The 22,671-nt window shown below is 50.9% G+C and overlaps 1 protein-coding gene across 3 annotated transcripts in view; it reads right to left on the bottom strand.

Annotated features, from left to right (window-relative positions):
- The window catches only part of ARFGAP2 (ARF GTPase activating protein 2), an 885,096-nt gene that overhangs the window by 17,734 nt on the left and 844,691 nt on the right, over window positions 1-22,671 (bottom strand). The gene's annotated exons all lie outside the window — the stretch shown is intronic.

The following is a 22,671-nucleotide window of genomic DNA, read 5'->3' as shown; positions in this document are numbered from 1 at the left end:
TGGAACAAGAAAAGGAGAAGAGGTCAGAACAAAACCCTTACCTGAATCCTTGATCCAGCAAATCGTCGATCTGGAAGAGAGAAGCCTTCTCAGGTGTATTGCCACGCACCTCGCAGAGCCGCGCTGAACTCACCAACCTGGGCTGCATTCCTTTACTCCATCGCGAATCCAGCATCTCCAGGCCATTCTTCAACACCTGGAGGAGACAAGAACAGTTAGGTGAGTAAGGGCAATACAAACCACCCCCAAAGACTTACCTGATTTACCACAGGGGGGTACTCACCTCATCTCGGGTCGGCGTAGTCAATTCTGCATCACTGCCGCACCCCGGCCCCTAAGAGGAAAAACAAGGACAATACAAATCACCCCCAAAGACTTACCTGATTACCACAGGGGGGTACTCACCTCATTTCGGGTTGGCACAGTTAATTCTGTATCATCGCTGTACCCCGGCCCCAAAGGGGAGAACTACAATAGACTTACCAGGATGTTACCAATTGCCACTTGGAACTCTTCTGGTGGTTTAAATCCGCAACCTGCAAGGAATCTGGCAGAGTGAAGATCAAACTTTTGAACTCTTACGAACAATTGGACTTAGGGTCAATACTGGAACTCACCAATTCCTCCACGCCAGTGAAGTAACTGGTCGTCTACGCACCCCTGCGCTCGACGCAGGATGGAGAGCTCATCTTTCCAAATCTTCAGGTGAGATTTAGAGGGAACTTCAGGAGTGTTCTGTGGGCAGACAAGGGCAGTCGTAAGGCGGGTTAATGCTCAGATTACGGGAGGTTAATTCACTTTCTCCATTGCAGAAAGATATTCATACGAATCCAACAAACGAAGCTAAGTGGGTCTGTCCAGTCTGTCATCTCGGCTCTACGTGTTACTCTGGTGGAAGCAACAGCGGGCCAGTCCAGATCGACGCCCCCGTGGGAATCAGGTGAGCGTAACAGGTACGGCCAACAGGATCGCTGCCATAATACCCACCAGGTGTTGGAACCACCAGGCCGAGGTCACTGTCCTGGATAGAAAGTGAGTAGTGGCTCTCTTGATAGCCGTGATCTTGTCCTCCATTGGAAAGACTCTCTCGGAGCCGGTGTCCCAGATGAGGCCCAGGAAGGTCAGTCTCTGCGTGGGTAGCAGCTGAGACTTCTTGAGATTGATCGTAAACCCCAGGTCGTGTAGTGTGTTCATAAGTGCGGAGGTGGTGTGGAGAATACCCTCCTGCGTTGAAGCCCGGACGAGCCAGGTATGGGTACACGTGGGGGCCCTGGGTCCTGAGGAGGGCTGCCACTGCATACATCCAACTGGTAAATACCCTGGCGGACGAGTTTAGGCCGAAGGGTAGCACCTTGCGACTGTCCCCACCAGCATCACACGAAGCGGAGTGGTGAATGGCTGCACGTGCCCTCTCTGTTTCACCCTTCCGTCACAAATGAAGACTTGCCTGAAATGTTGAAACAAAATATTAACTAGCCATAAGGAGGAGGACCGGCTCCCGCCTCCCGTGACCTCCTTGTGCACCCCTCTACTATGTCTCACCTTAGAGTTATGAATGGCAGACTCTCCATCCTGCGACTGTATGCTGGGGTGCGTTGCTGTTCAAAGGATCTAGTTACTTCACTGATTCTGCAGGTTAATGTAGAGTCCTGAACAACTCTGACTCTGTAGGTAAGTCCTTATGCCAATAATTCTTGGTATGGTTGCTTAGAGTTCAAGTTGCCAAAATGCTCACTACTGTACTTGTTTCTTTGCAGATGCCTTTTTCGATGCACCAGATGAAGAGTGTCTCCTCTCCACAAATGATGAGCAGAATTCCAGGGGTGAGTTTCAACTCTAGCGCAAAGTGACAATGTTTAAAATACGGTATTTGTCCCACTGTACGACTAACCTGCTGTTCCTTTTCTGTTCTGCAGGTGCGGTGACTCTGGAGCGGCGATCGAGTGATGGTGTCTCGATGGATTGCAAGAGTGAGCAGCCTTCGGGTGAGTATTAGCGCTGCGTAGTGTTGAAATGTCTTTAATGTGGCCTTTTACTCTGCGCGGCTAACCTGATGTTTCTTTACTGTTCGGCAGATGCGGTGGCTCCAGAGCGACTGAAGATGGAGCGTCAGGTAAGAACTTTAACTGCTGTCTTGTTCTTCTTTTCACTCTCTCTTCCTTCCTCCACAGGCAATGGTTCGTAAAGACCGAGACGGGCATGGCTGAAGACTGGGTTGTCTGAAGCTAGCAGATACGGTGAGCGTTACGCTGCAGGAGTGCAGAATAACGTGAAGCGTGTTCTGTTCTTAGAGTGTGGTTTATATAGCCTCATACAAGTAGTCCCAGATAAAGTAGTCCCTCCAGCATGCATCAGACTGGGCTGAATGAGATTCCTCTTCCCCTGCAACCTGCCTTACTTGAAAGAGCATTATGAGCCTGGCGCCAACGACGCCAGGACAGAGTCCATGAAGTCTTTAGGCAACCTTTTGGGGCCTTAAAGGCCACCATAGGTGCCGGTACCTGGGGCAGGCTGGTCTGCTCCTGATGTCTGGGGGCAAGCACCGTGACACCATGATCCTGAACCGTAGAAAGGACTGATGTGGCTGTCAAACAGGGGCATGTAGATATGCATCCTTCATATCTAGGGAGCACATCCAGTTTCCCCTGTTCAGTGTCTCCGCAATGAGTGCTGGCATAACCATCTTGAATTTTTGTAGAGGAAGAGAGAGGTTGAGGGTGGAAAGGTCCAACACAACTCTCAGGCCAGCCTGGTTCTTCTTGTGTATGGCAAAAATCCTGGAATAGAAGCCCAAACCTTGCTGGGAGGCTAGGACTTCCTGCACTGCCTGGCTCTCGACGAGTGAGCGGACCTCCACCATCAGAGTTGCTGTTCCAATCTGTGGCAGAGGAGGGGAAGGTACCCCATGAATACTGCCGAGAGGATCCAGGGGTCCGAAAACTTTTGACGCCAAAATTGCACGTGGAAGGCAAGCCTGCCCCCCACTGGAGACACGTGGACCCGAAGGGGCGTGTCATGCCTTCTTTCCCTCTGAAGGGGCCTCCCTCTGGAATAGCCTTCCTACCTCCCTGAAACTTGAGGAGAACCACCTCCGGTTCCGGAAGCACCTCAAAACCTTCCTCTTTGCCTCCGCTTTCTCTCCCCCTCTCCTCTGCTAATATTACTGAAACTGCACTGAATCTGCAAATGGGCCATTCACCGTTCTCGGCCCAGCCACTCTCTCCTGCACTGCCTCCACAGCAACCCCTGCACTACGGGACTGTGTCTGTATCCATACAGCCCCCCTTCCCAGCACTTGTCTGCACTTACCTCGTACTTGCCACCAGCTGGCCCTTGTTATTTATCCTGTATGCTGTATACTGATAACCCTGTACTGCACTTTCCCCTCTCCCTTTCCCCCATGCACTTTTCCCTTCCCCTCTACCCTTGCGCGATCTGAATGACACCTGGCCTAGTAAGATCGTTGTCTGTCTCCCCTTGTTCCCCCCCTGCCTCGTCGCGCCTTGAAACACTTGTGTATAGGCGCGTTACAAATGCCTTATCATATCTTATCATCATATCATATCATATCTGAGGCTGTTGCAGAGGAGGGGATTGGAAAAAGCCCTTGCCCTCGACCTTTTGTTCCCTCCGGTGCTGACCCGGGGAACGGTTAGGTTGTCTGGACCTCCGTACTTGGAAGCCCCGGAACCCTCCATACGCCCGCCCCTTGTCAGAGTGTTGATGTGACTAGGTGTACGCCTTGGGCGCGGCCTTCGTAAGAGTAGATAAAGACTTTGCGGTTTGCAAGTTGTTCTTTTTATCTGATTCTTCATCCGTGGTGGAGTGGAAGAGGGCACTACCCTCGAATGGAAGGTCCAATATGCGTTCCTGGACGTCAGGGTTAAACTTCATAGCCCGGAGCCAGGCCGTCCTTCTCATGTCCGTGGCGATGCAGATGGCCCGGCCAGAGGTATCGATATGGGCCACCGTGGACTCCATGATGTCCTGTGCTACCAGCCTGGCTTCTCCTACTCCCGCCTTCTTGCGAGCTCGGCTGTGTTCCGGAAGTTCCGGGAGGAAGTCTGCAATTTCCCACCAGAGCCTTTGGTTAACGGCTGCCAGCATGGCATCAGCATTGGCTTGACGCAGGTGCAAGGAGGTGTTGGAGTACAGCATTTTCCCATACACCTCCAAGATAATCTCCTCCTTGCCTAGCAGTGTTGAGGATGAGGAAGCCGAGGACGACTGAGGCTTAGAGTAGAGTGACGCTGTAGCGATCACTGCAGAGTGCGGTTGAGGATGTGCCGAAAGCAAGAGTGTATCCCCCTTCATCTGGCTGTACTTGGCGTTGAGGCGCCAATTGACAGGCTACGTCGAGTGCGGCTTGAGCCACCCCTTTTTGGCCAGGGCAACAACATCTTTCTGCATCGGGATCCCCATCTTGGTAGGGGGTCTTAGGGTGAGGACTTCTGCTAAGACCCCCTCCTCAAGCTGTTCGACTTTAGGCTGAGGAAGGCCCAAATATTCTGCCGGCGCTGCCAGGCAGGCGTTTGTGGAAGGCCTTGGCTGAAGATGGCATGTCGAGGTCTGCCTCCTTGTCTGTGTCCACCTGAGTGCTCAGCGGACCCGGATCAGGTGGAGGGGTACTGGGCGCCGTGAGCTGCAGCGTCGAGACCGGAGCCGGTGGCTGCTGCAGAGGCTGTTGTGGAACTGCCTGCGGGGGTGTCGGAATCGGATGAGCTGGCAGGGGCAGCGCAGCCTGCACTGGGGCCTGAGCCACCGGAGCCAATGTAGGAATGACTATGGGTGCCGGTGGGAGGGCCGGCGGAGCATGTCCCTGATAGTATCCTGAAGGATGGCCCCCATCTGGGGGTTTGCATCAGCGCTAGGAACATTTAGAAGAATCGGTCGAGTGGCTGCGGGCTGCTGGAGCCGGGGCACACTATGTCTAGTGTGCAGGGGAAACCTGCCCTGCGCTGCTGATGGATAAACTGTAGGCCACATACCTGGTTGACACCAGTCCCACCTCGTGACTCGTTCCTCCACCCGCTCTGCTAGAGGGGGTATCGGACAAGCTGCCATCTTGTCTGGCGCAGCGGGCATTTGGTCGAACTGTGTGCCACTTGCCAGTCATGTGCCTTGCTTATCGAACCCAGCCCCGTCCAAGACGCTTGGTGTTGGAACATAAGGCCTATCCTGCACCTCAGGCCTAGACCTGGAAGGCGTATTGCCCTCGGCTGAACTGCCGGTAGTGCTGCGTGAAGGCGCCCCCTCTGACATGATGCCAGTAGTAGGGTGTTGCCCCTCGGGAATAACCCCAGTGAAAGAACCTTGCTGTCCCTCAGCACTGATACCCGAAGGATCCAGAGACGCCCCTCGGCTGTAAGGCTGGTAGCTGGACTAGCCTTGGTATGTGTGCTGGTATGAGAACCCGAAAGGTTCCTCCTGGCACTTGGAAAGGAGTCACCCTTACGGGGTGCGATGGTAAATGGAGGCCTTGACCTTGGCCTTGAGCGATGTTTGACGAAGTCCTTTAGGTCCTCTGGAGGTGACATCTGGAAGAGCTCCCTCCAACTAGCTAGCCTGTTCTTCAGTGCACGTGGAGTCAGCATGTCGCACGTGGAGCAACCTTTCCCAGCTGTGGTCGGGGCCAAGGCAGCACAGGCAAGGGGCATGGGGGTCGGACGCAGGGAAGAGCCCCTCGCAGGCTGGACATCTGCTGAAGCCCGCTGAAGTCGACATGCGCCGGGACAGGAGTGTGGCTTTGGAGGACCAAGTACCTATTGAAAAGAAAGAAACAAAGATAGAAGAATATCCGGGGAAGAGCGTGTGGTATTACATGGCCGAAGCCAAACCCAGGAGTGCTGGTGAATTCGGCGCGGTGGGACATGCTCCCAGGGCCGTGCCCCCACGTGCCTCAATGTAAAGGGGAAGAAGATATTTCTGCATTATATTATGTAATAGAAGAAGTAATTAGGAGCCATCTTATCTGACACTTTCGAATTAAAGGAATAACATTATTGTTTGGGAGGATTATCAAGAATATTTGCAAGCAATTCTTATCAGGTTTTCAGCAGAGCAGTTTCCGTGCCTTAGGATGCTTGGAATCCAGATTGATGGTCGTGCAAGCTGCCGGGTCATTTGGGGGAAGATCAACTTCTCCGGGAGGTTCACAAGGAAGGGAGTGATGGAGATTAACAAGTTACTTACCTTATCTGGTAACGTTCTTTCGATGGGATGTTCCTCCGACGTATTCCACATCTATGACAGGTAATGACCACAGCTGTGCTGCTTCGGAACATTTCGGCACAGGGCGTCCTGCGTCGATCCGTTGTCCGTCGAGGGCCTCCGTTGAGGGTCGGCGTCACTGGATGTTATATATATATATATAGGACGCACGGCGCCCATAGCCTCAGTTGTAGTTTTTTCACAGAACATGTGGCACCAATCTCCTGCCAGTATGACTGCAGAAAACCTTGCGGAAACGTAAGCTTCAATCGCATAAGAAGTTCTGTAGAGGGGCAGGTTGGGAGGGTTCGATGTGGAATACGTCGGAGGAACAGCCCATCGAAAGAACGTTACCGGATAAGGTAAGTAACTCGTTCTTCGAGGGGATTGTGTCCTCCGACGTATTCCACATCTGTGACAGACTCCCAAAGCAGTACCAATTTATTTAGGTGGGAAAAGAATTTACAATTTAGAATTTTAGAATGCCAAATCAAATTGCTGAATAAAGGACTGTCTTACCAAAGGCCAAATCCTGCCCATGGATGGAGTCGAAGGAATAGTGTCTCACAAAAGTATAGACAGAGGCCCATGTGGCTGCTTCGCAAATATTGCAAATGGAACACCCCTCTGTAGAGCAGTGGAGGCAGCCACACCCCTAGTAGAGTGAGCCTGTAAGCCTACTGGAGGGTCCTTTCCCGCCAAACAGTAACAGAGATCGTCAAAATGATCCATCCAGACAAGGTCTGTTTCGGAACAGCCTGACCCAAGCGCCTTCCAGCATAGACAACAAAGAGCTGATCGTACATTCTCGGGACATCCGTGAGAGATAGAAACTCAAAGATCTTCTAGGATCCAACCTATGGAGCCTCTCCTTTTCCTTACCAGGATGTGGAGGAGGATAAAACGCCAGAAGAATCTCCTTCTGGCTCAAATAGAATTGCGACACAACCTTCGGAAGAAAAGAAGGTCGCACCCGCAGGACAACCCTGTCCTTATGGAACACAGTAAAGGGTGGCTTGGCGGAAAGTGCCTGCAACTCACTCACTCTGCGTGCAGAAGTAACCGCAACTAAAAATACAGTCTTAAAGGACAACAGTCGCAACGGACAAGAATGTAAGGGCTCAAACGGAGCTCCCATCAGGAACTTTAAAACTAAATTCAAATCCCATCCCGGCACCTGGAAAGGCGACGGTGGAAGCACATTAGTTAGCCCTTTTAGAAATTGAGAAATCAAAGGGATCTTAAAATAAGAACATTCCTCAGACGAGCGCTTAAATATGGACAGCGCCGCCAGGTAACCCTTAATGGTACCCACTTGCAGGCCCTTGTGGTCTAAAGAAAGCAAAAAAGACAAAACCAAAGGAATGGAACATTGGAAAGGATCTGCATTCTGTACCCTGCACCAGTCATAGAACTTTCTCCAACGGCAATGGTACAGGGATTTTGTTGTGGGCCTTCTGGCCGAAAGCAACACCTCCATCACGTCTTCAGGGAGGTTCCAATCCTTATACCTCAACCTTTCAGATACCAAGCACGAAGGCTGAGAGACTTGACCTCTGGATGGAGGACCTGACCCCCCCTCCTGTGAGAGCAGATCGTCTCGGTAGGGAAGACGGCGTGGAGGGCAGATGGACATGTCTAGAAGGTCCAGTTACCACACTCTCCTGGCCCATGCCGGAGCAATGAGGCTCATTCGGGAACCGGACCTCCGTAACCTCGGCAACACTTGCGGAATGACGGGGACTGGAGGAAACGCGTACAGCAGTGGGAAGGACCACCCCACTACGAACACGTCCCCTAAGGCTCCTCTTGGAGGAAATTCCCACAAGCAGAATCTTTCGCACTTCTGGTTGACACAGGTGGCGAAGAGATCCACTTGTGGGGTTCCCCCAAGGGCGAAGATCTCCAAAAGAACTTCCTGAGCCAGCTCCCACTCGTGAGAGACCGTGCTCTGCCTGCTCAGAGTGTCCGCCGCCGCGTTTTCGTCTCCGGCCAGATGAACTGCCGAGATCGAAATTTCCTGCTGGATGGCCCAGAACCAGAGCTGCATCGCCTCCCTGTGGAGTGACCCTGCCCCCCCCCTTTTTGTTGAGGTAGTGCATGGCCACTGTATTGTCCGTTATAATTAGGACATTCTTCCCCCGCACAGACGGCAGAAAAGCCTTCAGGGCTAGCCTGACAGCCCTCAGCTCTAACAGATTGATGTGGAGTCTGGACTCCGACGGAGACCAACGTCTGCTGGCTGTCAATTCGTTGGCATGAGCTCCCCAACCTGTGAGGGATGCGTCCATCACGATAGTTACCTCCGGCCATGGCTGCCAAAATGGTGCTCCCTTCAACAGATTGCCATCATCGGCCCACCATAGAAGATCCTGGGCGACCGAGGTCGGAATCTGAATGGGATCCGACATCCTGCCGGAGAACTGCGACCACTGCATCTTGAGAGCCCACTGCAGAGTTCTCATCCGCAGCCTGGCCTCTGGCACCAGGAAAATGCAGGATGCCATGAGGCCAAGCAACCTCAAGAACTCGTACGCGGGTGACTCTGGGCACGTTGAAACTTGTCCACCATCTGCAGAATGTGATGAGCCCTCACCTGGGGAGGCGAACACTGCCCCAGGGATGTGTAGAGCACTGCTCCGATGTATTGGAGCCGCTGGGTAGGTGTCAAATGTGACTTCTTTAAATTGAGGGAGAAGCCCAGCTTGTCAAGGGAGTGGAAGGTGACGGACAGATGATCCAGGGCTTGCTCGGGAGAGCGCGCCCTGATCAACCAATCGTCCAGGTAGGGGTAGACGTGAATCTCCCCTTTCCTGACATACGCTGCCACCACCACCATCATCATCAGCTTGCTGAAAGAGGTCAATCCGAACGGCAGGAGCCGAAACTGAAAATGCGAGTCGCCAACCGCAAACCTCAGGTACTTCCTCTGCTTGGGATGAATCGGCACATGAAAGTAAGCATCCTTGAGGTCGAGAGACACCAACCAATCCTGAAGTTGAAGGGCCTGGAGGACTTGAGAAAGAGTTACCATCTTGAACTTGTCCTTCCTGGGGAGCTTGTTCAACCAACGCAAGTCCATGATGGGTATCAATCTCGCGTCCTTTTTCGGAATCAAAAAATAAGGTGAATACCATCCCTTGTTCCTCTCCGCTACAGGCACCAGTTCTATGGCGCCTTTCTCCAGCAGAGATAGGATTTCCTGCGCAAGGAGCGGATCCGGACACTTCAAAGAGAGCTTCGCCGGTGGAATGTTGTGAGGCCTCTGCCGGAAGGGAAGACAGTAGCCGTGGGCTATGATCTCCAGAACCACACATCTGAAGTAATGGCTCGCCATTCTCCAAGATGCTGCGCAAGTCTGCCCCCAACTGGCGAACCATGGCACATGGCCTCATAACTGAGTGGACACGGCTGTGGCAGTGCCTGAGGGCAAAGAGGCAACTGCCCGAGCGGCTTTGGCACCTCGAGTACCTTGCTTTCCACCTCTGGTACTCCTATGGTGGCCCCTTTGACTGGCAGCTCCTCTCGATCTACCAAAGGTAGAGTAGTACCGAAAGGAACCTCCCCTCCATTGCTGTCCCCCATGACGAAAAGGCGGAGGTTGACGTACTGCAGCACTCAAAGACTTTGCTGCAGCTTTGGAGGTCTGCAACCTCTCAAGGCTCTCGTCAGCCTTGCTGCCAAACAGATGATCATCATCAAAGGGCATGTTCAGAATCCGGGATTGTACATCAGGAGCAAACCCCGACTTCCGCAACCATGCAAACCTGCGTATCACGGTGCTCGCAGCCATGGACCAGCTGACACAGTCTGCCGTGTCCAAACCCGACTGAACGGATTCGCACATGGCATCCTTGCCGTCTTGCACGAAGGCTAGAAAACCATCCCGTTCTTCCCCTTCAGGAATATGCTCAGCCGCCAGAGATGCACAGTTCCACAGAGTGTGAGTGAATCTCGCCAAGGCACAAGTGGAGTTGGCCGACTTCAACGCCATACCCCCAGAGGAAAATACCTTCTTCGCCCAACCATCAAATCGCTTATCGCCCCTATCAGGAGGGATGGCAGGGTACGCAGCCTGCTTCAAGGGGGCCGTATCCGCCTGCACCACCAAACTCTCCAGAGTAGGGAGCGTTGCTAAGTAGCAGGGGTCACTACTGGCTGGGCTGTATTTTTTCGGAAGCGACTTATTAACTTCCGGGAGACTTTCCAGAGAAGTCCAAGCCGCCACCACCCTCCTTTGCAAAGCCATGTGAAACAGCAGCACCGGGTCAGTGGGTGGACCTTGGTCCAGGATGTCCGTCAGACCATCCTGATCAAAATCAACAGGAGCAGACCACCCCAAGTATTCAGTCACCCTGGACAAGAGACGCCTATAGGAGGATTCGGCATGCGTCCCAGGCTCAGCCTGCCAAACTCCACCTCTGGAGAGGTGTCAAGACCACTGGCGTCATGCAAGGACTGACTGAGTTCCTCCATCTGACTGTGCCCCGACAAAAGGTCATCAGGAGGCATAGCTATCTCATCAGACCCTTCCTCCACTTCTGAAATATACTCCAAAGGTTGGAACAAACCCAATCTGGGAGGAGGAACAGAGTAGGGCTCAAAAAAGGCCTCACTGACTTACTGAGAACCTTCCTCAGAGGTTCCACAGCCCTCCGGGGCACCTCCAGCAAATCCTCCACAAAAGGTGTCAAGGGCGTAGAAGGAACCGGCGTTGAACGAGGCGCCGACAGCGTCGACACCTTCTGCGAGGGCGGATCCCCGAGAGTGTCCCTCGACAGACATGGAGCCACCGACGACTTCTTTGAGGGTGGAGCCCCGAGAGAGACCCTCGATGGACCTGGCGACGATGGCGTCAACGCCTTCTTCAAAGGATTCACAGGTTTCGACGGTCTTGATGGTGTCGAGGACCGGGACCTAGAACGGCTATGGCGAGCTCCCTTGTCCGAGCGGGACCACGACGGCTCCCGATGGTCGCGTCGACCTCCCGAGCCCGAAAGCGTGCGAGTGGTGGACCGAGCCCATTCCCTGCCGGCTTCTTTCGCAGGCACGGACGGAACTGTGCCTTGCGATTCGAAAATCGCCATCTGCTGGCGATGCTTCCCATTCGGCCGGCGACGAAGAATTGGTCGGACAAGTCAACCGTCTGGCGGAGTCCTCCTCCGACGAGGACGGGGAAGGCGACTGGTGACGGCGCTTCCTAGAATGCCTCGACGAGGCAGAGGAATGGTGGGAACCACTCCTAGACCAAGATCCCCTGGATTTTCGCTGACGCAAAGAGACGCCCCTCGAGTCATCGGTCGAAAGCCCAGCGGACTTTGATTTATGGGCTTTAGACACCCTACCTACCTTCACTTTATTCTTACATTCCCGCAAGGCCTTAGACATCAGGGACAGTCAGTCATCGCAGTCGTCGGTGGCGTGGCTTTCGCCAAGGCACCAGAGGCAGATGTTGTGCGGGTTCGTGATGGACATCTTCGAACCGCAGTCCTGACATTTTTTAAAGCCCGACTTCGGGGTAGTAGAAGACTAAGACATCGCTATCGAAGAGAAGAATCGAGCGCACCGAGATTCTGAAGCAAACATGTTTGCGGAAAAAAACAGAACTGAGGCTACGGGCGCTGTGCATCCTATATATAACATCCAGTGACGCCGACCCTCGACGGAGGCCCTCAAGGGACAACGGATTGATGTCATCGACTCAGGACGCCCTCTGCCGAAATTTTCCGAAGCAGCACAGCTGTGGTCATTATGTGTCATAGATGTGGAATACGTCGGAGGACACAATCCCCTCGAAGGGCAGTAGTTAGCCTGACATGAGGGGTCAGCAGAAAGCTTTTTCAGGGGGCGGGGGGTGGGGAGGTGCACAAGGGAGTGCTTGAAAAAAGAGGGGAAAGACCGAGGTGCAAGAAGGTGGCTGCAGAAATCAGCGAGTGCTGGAGCAAGGGAACAGATGTTGTCCTTAATAGTTCTGAAGAACAGAGGGAGACCCGTTTGGAAGAGACCTTCATATAGCAGACAACTCCAGTGACCTTGTCTGATGTGATAGGAGAGAAGGAGGAGAGAATGGATGGGGAGGAGGTGAGGAAAAGGGTCGTGGGGGGATGGGAGGATAGTTGGGGGAAGGAGAGGAAGAGAGAGAAGTCAGGATATCCTGAGTTGTAGCAGTGAAGTGGGTGGCAAGTGCACAGCAAGGGGGCCTGGGAAGGAAGAGGCGAGGAAGAGACTGCAGCTGGATTGGCTAGTTCCTTGCAAGTTTTGAAGAGTTCATCCATGTTGTTAGAAGATCCAGAAATGCAGGCCTGGATGTGCGCCCTCCACTTGGAGCGAATACAGAGACAATATTGTCTTTGGAATAGGCAGCAGGCCATTTTATCAGAGGATGAGCTTGAAGTCTGCCACTTCCGTTCTGCAGCTCTGCACTTGCTTTTCAGGACTGCTGGATCAGAATCGTACCAATTGTTATGCTTGGTGACAGGTTTCAGGTGGATCCTAATGACAAGGGCAAGACTGTCGAGTTTTTTTGATAGCAAGATGGAGATTGTTGAGAGCAGAGTCAGTGGGTGTGTCAGCAGGGGGGATGAAGGTGGAAGTGAATGCAGCAACTGACACGTTTTATCAGACGGATATCCGCAAACAAGGCTGGCAGAGCTGGGGGAGGTTCAGTCAGAGGTCCGAGAGGTCCCAGGTGGGAGGAGAGGAGGAAGTGGTCAGACCAGGAAAGCGGGGTGGAGAGGGTGTTAGAGAACAGAAGATCAGCATAATGAAGGCATCAAGAGTGTGTCCAGCCGAGTAGGAAGGACCAGAGTGGATAATAGTGAGGGAGAGAGAGGTGCAGAGGTCATGGAAAAGGGGGGAGACTCTGAAAGAAGAGTCAAGGTGGATGTTGAAGTCACCCAGGACGAGGAGTTTAGAGGTAGAAGTCAGGAGAGAGGAGGTGAAATCGGCCCATTCTGAAAGGGGAGATAGGGCCAGGGGGCAATGGTCAGTGAGAAAGTAGGAGAGATGCCAAGCTTGCAGACAAGGCTTGCAAAGACGGAGTAGTGCTAGGTGGGTATGAGGGAAGAAGGGACCCACTCAGGGAAAGTCAAGGCTATTCCACCGCCAGAATGGTTAGGATGAGGCTTAGAAATGATCTTGTGGCCATCAGGGAGCAGTCCTTTTAGTCTCACTGCTCTTGTCAAGGCACAGAGTTTCTGTTGCTGTAGTTGTATTTCTTGAGCACCATCTTGGGCTGCTTTTGCCATTGCCCTTAGTATGTTCGGACTGCACAAAATCTGCAACACATGTGGTTTAGTCCAAATGCTGTTTGTTCAGACTGAAAAGGTTCCTCTTCTTGTCTAAAACAAATTATTAATTTCCAATTTTAAACCCTTATTAAACAAACAGCTAATTTATTCATTTTATAAAGTGCTTGTGGTTAGGATAATACATCTCTTAAGAGAACCTTTTTTCCTAAATGTCATTTTCTTTTTTCCTCCCTTTCAGCTCATATGTACAGTTCAGTTAACCCCCCCCGAGACATTATTTGTATTGATGCTGACCTTTCCCAACAAGTGGTTCTATATTTTGGGACAGGTGTTTCTATGTTCAGTTTAATAATGAGGGCTATATTGACCCACTGAACGGCATTGCCCCACATCACTAAGCTGCATCTGCGCAAGAAATCGCAACCTGACTGCGCTGGCTCCTGTGCGCACCATGACCTTAAAACTGCGTTTTGGCAACAACAAAATGATGTCTGCACCATCCGGCCTAGCACACTTCAGGCAAGATGGAACAAGGTAACACACTGAAAAAGTATGCCACTGTGTTCTGAAACCTATCAATGAAATCAAGTGAAAAAGCAGCGTTGCTTTGCTGCAAAAGCCAAAATCCCCTTCAAAATGATCACTCTTTGATGCTAATTCCATCTGTTCATTCTGAAAGCACTGTGATGAAAAAGGCATAATTCCTGAGTGACAGGCCCAGTCAAACTAAATGAGAGAAACCAATAAGCAACTTCACTTTCACTCGCACAGGAACATCTGTTTATTTCTTTCCAAATTATCCATGCTCAGTAGTTCAAAGAGACTTAACTCTGAGCTAGGTCAAGTGTCAATGTATCTATACTTTAGATAAAACTCGTGCATTCAAGGAAATGACTATAGGTGTAAAGACAGTGTGGGCATCTGAGGGAGCTGACAAACTGAATTTAAAGAAAGAAATGCTAGCAGTTTAACACATGTGGAAAAATGCGCTTTGCTGACTGAAGAAAAAAAAAGGCCAGTTTAAAAATAAATTGTTGAATAAAAGCCTGCTTACTTAGCAATGTAAAGGGAGTATGTTATTGGTGATAATACACACATAGGCCATCTTCTTTCACAGGTTTGTTTAATTCAGGACCCAGAATAAGAAATTAAAGAGTTTAAAACACACAGGGTTAATTTGCAAGCTCTCAGAAAAACCAGTTATTCCAGTTGCCGGCCATGAAACTTCCCCAAGGAAGGGAGACACCATAAACTTCCAGGACACGAAACTGATAATTGCAAGCTTGAAAAACTTTCAATGGGACAGGACAAAGAAAGGTCAGACATTCGTCTGTGCTCCAGGCTGGGACAATAGAAGTCCTGCGACGCTAACCCGTCAAGTGTAAGGGGCAATAAAACCTTCATTTAAGATGAGAAGCCCCACTTTGCCTGGAAGGAAATGACAGTTGGTTGCAGTTGGAAGAAGGAATACAAATGATCTAGTGAAAATGGACTGCCTTTTGGTTCCAAAGACTATTTTATAGATCAACTTTAAAGACTTGTTATCTCTGCAGCAAGAATTAGTAAAAATGTAAAAAGTTTGCAGTTTCAAATCTAATTTTATGGGCTTTCTTTTAAGACTTGGTAGAACTCATTGCCGCATGGGGAACAGAAGTTATAAAACATGACAGATTACAAGAAAGTATTAATGTTGCAAACATAACTTTTTGTACATATATCCCTGCGCATTTGTGTACAAAGTTATGGAATTTTAGGCCAAATCTTTCATGTTTAAAATTACCAAAATGTATCAGAAAGGCGAAACAAGGCTGCACAGACTTGAGGATTGGACTGATATGTGCAGCATGATATATAACCCGTGTGTATAATTTACCAAGAGATTGCAATGGTGTAAATGTATGTTTTTTGGCAAAATCAGATTTTCAGTAAAGTAAATGTGGGAGTTTTTGGACATTGTAAAACTCACCACATAAACCTAACATCATTCTCTTGGAAATCCAACCAGTGGAGAGCAAGGTGGAGACTAGCACCCCTGCCCAATCCAAGTAGTCCATGGGCCTGCGTAGTTAACCCTGCCCAGCCTATACTTTGATGTCATTTTGCACTATAAATAAGGGTCTCTGACAAGACTCTAGACACACTCTTCCAGATTTCCTGCCCTGCGTTCCTGTACCCGTCATCTTCCAGATCCAGACTCCAACTACAAGGCCAAGCATTGCTGATCCTACTCCAGGGCCCACTGCAGCACCCAAGCAGTGCTGATCCCATTCCCAGCAAGGCCTACAATATAAAACCACCAACTAAATTTCCCATTAACAAGGGGAAAACGGTGGTACCTTTGGCATCCTGATACAGCTTGGCTTGCCGCCACACACTGCATGCTGCTGCCATCCTGCTACCCTGATGACCTATATTATCCAGTGACCAGAATTGCCAGTCCAGAAGTGCTACCTGGTAACCAGTCCCTGCCCAGCTGATCCTGTCCCGCTGATTTTGTCCGGCTGTCCTTTGTTAGACCAGATCCGTGTGGTGACCAGAACGCTGACTGTCCAAAATCCAAAAACTAAAAAGTGGACTGTGAGTATCAATTGCCACCCCACCTAAACCCATAGCCTATCTTGTCTTTGTTCTCATCCCACTCTGTAAGTCACACTATCCTTATCGCGATACCTTGTTCAAACTGTCACAATCATTCTTGCCACCCCTGCCATTGATTCCTAGTGCTATCGCCACCTCTGTAGTAATTTTGACGCTGGGGAGCTAGGGTTGAACTTGCGAATCAACCCTGGAGCTTACTGTGTTCCTCTTTGGTGGCCTAGCTGGAATACTCTACTGTAGAGTAAAACTGTTCTGGTCAAAACTGATTTCCTTTCCTTTTTCACTGCTCCATTTACTCAAAACGCACCTCGCTCTATCTTGCATAATTCACTCACTTTACCAGCTAGAGACCTAATTTCACTTCCATATTGTACCTCTGATCTATAGCTACACCCGCAGTCTAAATGTGTATTTCACCTGTTTTTATTAAAAACTGTTTGGGTAATTTCAGGTGGGAATTGCAAAGGTCTGCAAAGTTTCCAACGTGTCATTTGCTGCAACATGTTTTAAAACCTTGCCTCTCATTTTCGAACTGTATGCTCTTGCTAACCCATTGCTTGTGATTGTTTGTACTGTTACATTGTTGGTTTAGTGAAGAATTATATTTGCTTCAAGGTTTTTACACACCTTCATTATTTTATTTATCCATTTCCGAGTGTCATTTTTAGTATTGCAAGGTTTTGAAATCAGTTTTTCTCTCTTGTTTGGGGAGGGAAGGTCCAATTTCAATTCTAGTTTCCATTTGTCATTCCCGATTACCTGCTGCTTCTGTTTATCCACTCAATTGATTATTTGTGGGTTGAGGGAACCTTGCGGGGGGAAATGCTAACTTGAGTGCTATCTTACCTAAAGTCAAAAAGTGCTCCTATTCCCTGGTGTTTTGTAGCTGTTAATAGAAGGTTAAACTAAGGGCATTGCTTACTTTCCTATTGTTCTTATCATCCCATTGGTAATTGCTGCCCCATATTAAAAATGGTATGATTTCTTTTAATTTTCAAATAAATAAATATAATATTTTACCAACCAGCCTGGTTCATGGTCCATTGTGACCCGGGTTATTTGAAAAGGGGGTGTGATATGAGTGGTGCACCATCTCAATTTTGAATCTAACAAAAACATAGGCATTTCATTTGCACGCTGCATACTAGACCAAGACTAAGGTGTGCATCGCCTGATTGAAATCCTTAACAATAAGGTGCATCCTCCTTTTAAGTATAACTGTGCAAATATCACAAACAGCTGATAAACTACAAACCCAGCAACCATCGGACATCAGCCTCAGCTCATCTCATCTCTCACACAAGGGGAGGCTCACCTCAACCCAACCGCCCCTCCTGTCCCCAGCACCCTCTCCACACACACACACACACACAAAACCTGTCCCACACTCTCACCATAACCATCCCAGAGGAATCACGGGGGCGCTGTGACTGCTTACGGCCAACCACTCCCCTGTCCGGTGCTACCTCCACCTCCCTCACCCAGACCACACCTACCTCAGCAAGCACCACGGCCCGATATGCACACTACAATATCCTCCCGACCACCTCTGCCCGTCCTATTACACTGCCCTCAGCACCCAAATGCCCAAAACTCAGAGGCAGAAGTCTACCCTTGCCCTCAACTCTGCATGCCTCATCTGCCCTACACCACTTGATCCACCTCCCCTCCTACCTCTACTACCATGTTCCCCTCTACCCCCCCGCCTCCTACTTGTAGACAGTTTACCCCTTCCCTCTAAGCCCCTGTGCACATCCTGCATCAATACCTAGCCAGGCACCTCTTCACTATCCACCACGCCCCAACACTCCAAGCCTTTTGCCCACCACCCGAAGCCCCATCCCACTACTGAATTGAAGTACAGCTAGCACCTGCCCTCTCTTTCCAGTCCCTAGCCACCCATGGCCCGATACACACTCACTACAGTATCCCCCCCCGACCACCTCTGCCTGTCCTATTACACTGCCCTGCCCAATCAACCTTCTCCCTCCACCAACACCCTCCCTCTGACAACTCCGACAATCCCAGTCCGGCCAACTCCGAACACCCGAGTAAACACCACCACATCAACCTCTGACAAAGTCACCTGCCTCCTCTTCAATGCCTGCTCCGTAGCCAAGAACAAACACAGCATCTTTGATCTCCTAACCTCCAAGACCCCGATCTTCTATTCTTCACTGAAACTTGGTTCTCGGACTACCTCAAGCCTATTGCCCATGAAGTATTCCCATTTGACTACTCACTCATCGCCCACAACAGACCCTCGAGAGGAGGCAGATTAGCCAACCTGCACAAACCTCACATCATCACCTCCACTGAACCACAACCCAGTACAGCTAACTGTGAATCCCTCCTAGTGAAACTCTCTCCCTTGCATACTCTCTCACACAGCTTCGTACTCATCTACAGGCCCCCGGGCTATGACAGAAACTTCGCCAACAGCCTATGCGACTCACTAGCAGCCATTTTAGTTATCCACCTCGCACTCACCCTACTGGGAGACTTTAACATCTGTTTGACCTCCCCAACAACTCCATTACTCTACAACTGGTCGACAGCCTAGAGGCACTCAACCTCACCCAGCATATCAGTGGACTAACACATACTGCTGGCCACACTCTCAACGCGATTTTCAGCTCTTCAGACCTCATCTCCACATCCACACCCAACCTCTCATCTGGACAGACCACTCTGCCATAACTTTCCCCATCCTCACACCACCGCCACCCCACAAGTCATCCTCTACCCCTACATCTCAGTGCTAGGTCAAGGTACTACTGGACCTGGTCAAGGTACTAATAAGCACCCTCCCATCACTCCCGACCACAGCTAGACACTTAACCATAGAGCTCCTGGCTAAACGACACCCTCAATCCCCTAACCCCTCCTGCATAGGACCGACCCACAAATGGTTCACCCCCCTTCTGAAGACTCCAAAAATGTATAGCTGCTCACTTGATCACAAATGGTGAGCTTCCAGATCCCTGCAAAGCAAATCACTACTCGGACACCACCACAGAAACTACAACTCAGAGATCCGAAGGGTCAAAAAAGCATATTATAATAAAAGGATCCTGAACTGCTGGAGCTAAATTCTTGAGCCCACCCTGCACTGCATCCCTGACTGCCTCCTCATAAACACTCTGCAATTCCATGTCTGAACACTTCCACAAAACAGCCCTATACAGGACGGCCACCATCAATGCCAAACTCTCCCTCTTGCCCACTTGCTCTACACCTGCTCTACCAGACCCATCCCCCCACCCCCTAGAACCCTTTTGCTGCTCCTTCAACCCTATCTCGAGCGAGGAGTTCACAAAACTATCCACCAGCCAACCCACCAGCTCACCCCTTGACCCTCTTGCCACCTCTCTCCTCAAAGAAATCTTCACCTCCACCTGTGCAGGGGAACTGGCGAGGTCCATTCTCAAAAAACTCACTCACCTCCGGCAACTTCCCAGACTCTTTCAAAACTGTGCATGTCAAACCTCTGCTTAAAAAAGCATCCCTCGACCTCAACTACCAATCTACTACAGGCCAATCTCCAACACTGGATTCCTGGCAAAACTCATTGACCGCACTGCTTACTCACAAGCTCAATGGCTTTGTGGAATATAACAATCTCATAGACCCTATGCAATCAGGCTTCCATCCGTGCCACGGCAAAGAAACCACGCTGATCTCTATCTGGGATGACCTCAAAGTAACAGCAGACTCAGAAGGATGCGCAGTTCTTAGTCTTCTTGACTTGGCAGCGTTTGACAAGATCAACCACATAATCCGCCTTGACAGACTCCACTCCTTAGGAATTTGTGATTCAGCCCTCTCCTGGATCGCCTCATTACTCTGATAGACAGCAAATCTCCCATATCCCCTTCATCACCGCTGCACGCCCAGTAAACACTGGAGTACCCCAAGGCGCCTGCCTCTCTCCCCCCCTTCTCTTCAACCTTTACCTGACCACCCTCTCCAGGATCATCGGCTCACACAACCTCACTTGCTACAACTATGCGGATGAGACAAAATCGTACTGAGAATTCCTAAATCGACCACCTACCCCAGCCCTGACCTAGCAGCATGTCTCTCAGACATTGACTGCTGGATGATGACTAACCATTTCCTTCTGAACCCAGGTAAAATAGAGATCATTGTATACAGAAAATCTGCTATATTCCCCCATCTGATTCCTTAGCCAACCTCACTCAGCCTCCCCCCAAGACCACTATCACTATAAAAAACCTTGGCTGGACAATTGACTCAGACCTAACTGTCTCACCACATCAACAATACATCCAGGGGGGGGCGTGGCTAACTGGCGAGCGATGAGGACGTAGTCCTGTGGAGCTCCCAGGGCCGCCAGCGTAATCCTGTCTAACTATCCTGAAATACGAAGTGAAATGACCAACTAAAGCAATCCACTCAGTTAGAACATCGGACAGCACATACAGCTGCTGTTTGACCGAAAACCGCGTGCCCGAACTGCAGATATCTGCTATGAAGTGATGGGCTTGCCGTTGCGCGGCTTTAATCCAATATGGCCACCGGACCCGAGTGTGGCGCAGGGGAAAGTTATCCGGTGCAGGGCACCATCCAGTGAAGCATCCTGTGAGGCATACATGGTGAGGGAGCCCTCTGCTCAATGTGCCCGGAGCACCGAGCCGCGGACTACGGCCGGCACACCAGCTGAAACAACGCAGCTGAACCTGCTCGCCCAGACAGGCGACGACGTAACGCAGTGGGAGCCGCAGATACTGAAACGGAGTGTGGAACTGCTCCGACGCCGCCCCTGGACGCTATGCTGAGGACAAATAGCTACTGCAGCCACTGATCCTGCAGGAGCCGGCTGCGAGCCCACTGCTGCGCCTGCACTTCCCTGAAACACCCCGGGGGGACGCGCTCTGCGGGGACCCGACTCGCGCCAACCCGGAGGTGGAGGGGCGGTCCCCTGCTGCTCTCCCCAGCCCGCCCGGCTCCCCCCTTGCCGAACTCGGCTGAATACAGTCAGAAGCCTGAACCCGGAAGGAGGCGGACGCTCTACGAGACATCTCTGGCGAGTCAGTAACTGCCTGCCATCCCTGGAACACTAACGGCAGTGGCCTAAACTGGGCTCTCTGCGTGGCGACCGAGCCAGGGCACACGCACCGCTTCCCACCCGGGTGGTGGAGACCTACAGTGGTGCTGGAGGGGGTGGGGGTGTTGCAGCGGCTGGGGGGGAGCACATCCACATCCTGTCCAAAACCAGCAACAATCTACTAATACGCTCTGGGAGTGTGGGGAAAATGATCGGACTGTGAAAGCGCGTTCCGGGTGGCCTCCGCTCCAATGGTAATCTTAACTCCGGCACTATTGTGGAATGAATGGAGTGGCGGGTGCCTGATGATTAACCCCCACACTACGATGTGCCGATACCACCTCTGGGTGCCCTGCGTCATCAGCGGATCAATACTTCGGTCTGCGTGAATTATTGGCTCGCAATGGCACTGTATCTCTGGCAACATAGCAATAGCACAAAAGAGAGCGGAACACAGTATAAGTGGGAGATACCCCCGAATCTCCAAAGCACTGCCTTGAAGGCACCACAACATTGAGCCCCCACTCTATCACAAATACAATAGACAGGTGAACTGAAAAGAGGAAACACCGAGGCACACGGCCTGGTGCGACACCGACTAACCACCACCTTTCACTTACAGCAGAACAGACAATAATGAATGAAAGTGATATTTGCTAACAAAATGGAGTGGACGCCTTGCGGAGTGCATCTCTAAACAAGCGGCCCCTGTCATAGCTCTGGGACACACGGTCCTGCGGAGTACACCCCCAATCAGTGAACGACTACCAGAGACCAACACGGTATGCAACACGCCCCCTGCACGAAACAAAGCAGACTCCTTAACACACAACGACTAAGTCTGCACCATGGGAAAAGACAAACCCAGCAAAACCTCCACTCAAAGTAGAATAGAACAATATACAAGAGCGCGACTGTCTCAGTCGCCGGAACGGTCTTCGTCAATGGAAATGGAGAACAACGAAGACAACATCTCCCTTAGAGATGTGATGAGTGCCATAGCTAGCTCCAGGTCGTCAATGGAGCAGAAAATGGACTGCATAGGCGCTGAAGTATCCCTCCTGAGGCACGACCTACAAAAACTCCCCGTACCGGGGAAGCTGAAGCCCGCATCTCAGATTGAGGACAACCTGCGGGGCGTCAACCGACAAATGTCGGGCATGCTAGAACGCATCAAGATCCTGGAAGGGAGAGTGGATGCAAGCGAGGGGAGATCAAGACGTAATAATATACGCATCCTCTGCCTCCCTGAAAAAACGGAAGCAGCAAGCATGGAATTATTCCTTGAGCAATGGCTCACAGACCTATTCGAAATTAAATCATTTTCGAAATTCTTTTCAATTGAACGAGCACACAGCGTAACAAATGGAAAAGCCATACCAGGAGCACCACCACACACAGTAATCGCGAAACTCCTGAATTACAGAGACAGGGATGCCATACTACAGATGGCGAGGACAAAAGGATCCATCACCCACAATGGCTCCAAAATTGCTTTCTTTCCTGACTTTACCGGAGAGATACAAAAAGCCTGCCAATCCT

The sequence above is a fragment of the Ambystoma mexicanum genome, chromosome 11, assembly GCF_040938575.1.
Source record: "Ambystoma mexicanum isolate Mex_15411 chromosome 11, UKY_AmexF1_1, whole genome shotgun sequence".
Classification (NCBI taxonomy): Eukaryota; Metazoa; Chordata; class Amphibia; order Caudata; family Ambystomatidae; genus Ambystoma; species Ambystoma mexicanum.
Note: the sequence above shows the minus strand (reverse complement) of the source record. Positions and strands in the feature narration are given on the sequence as shown.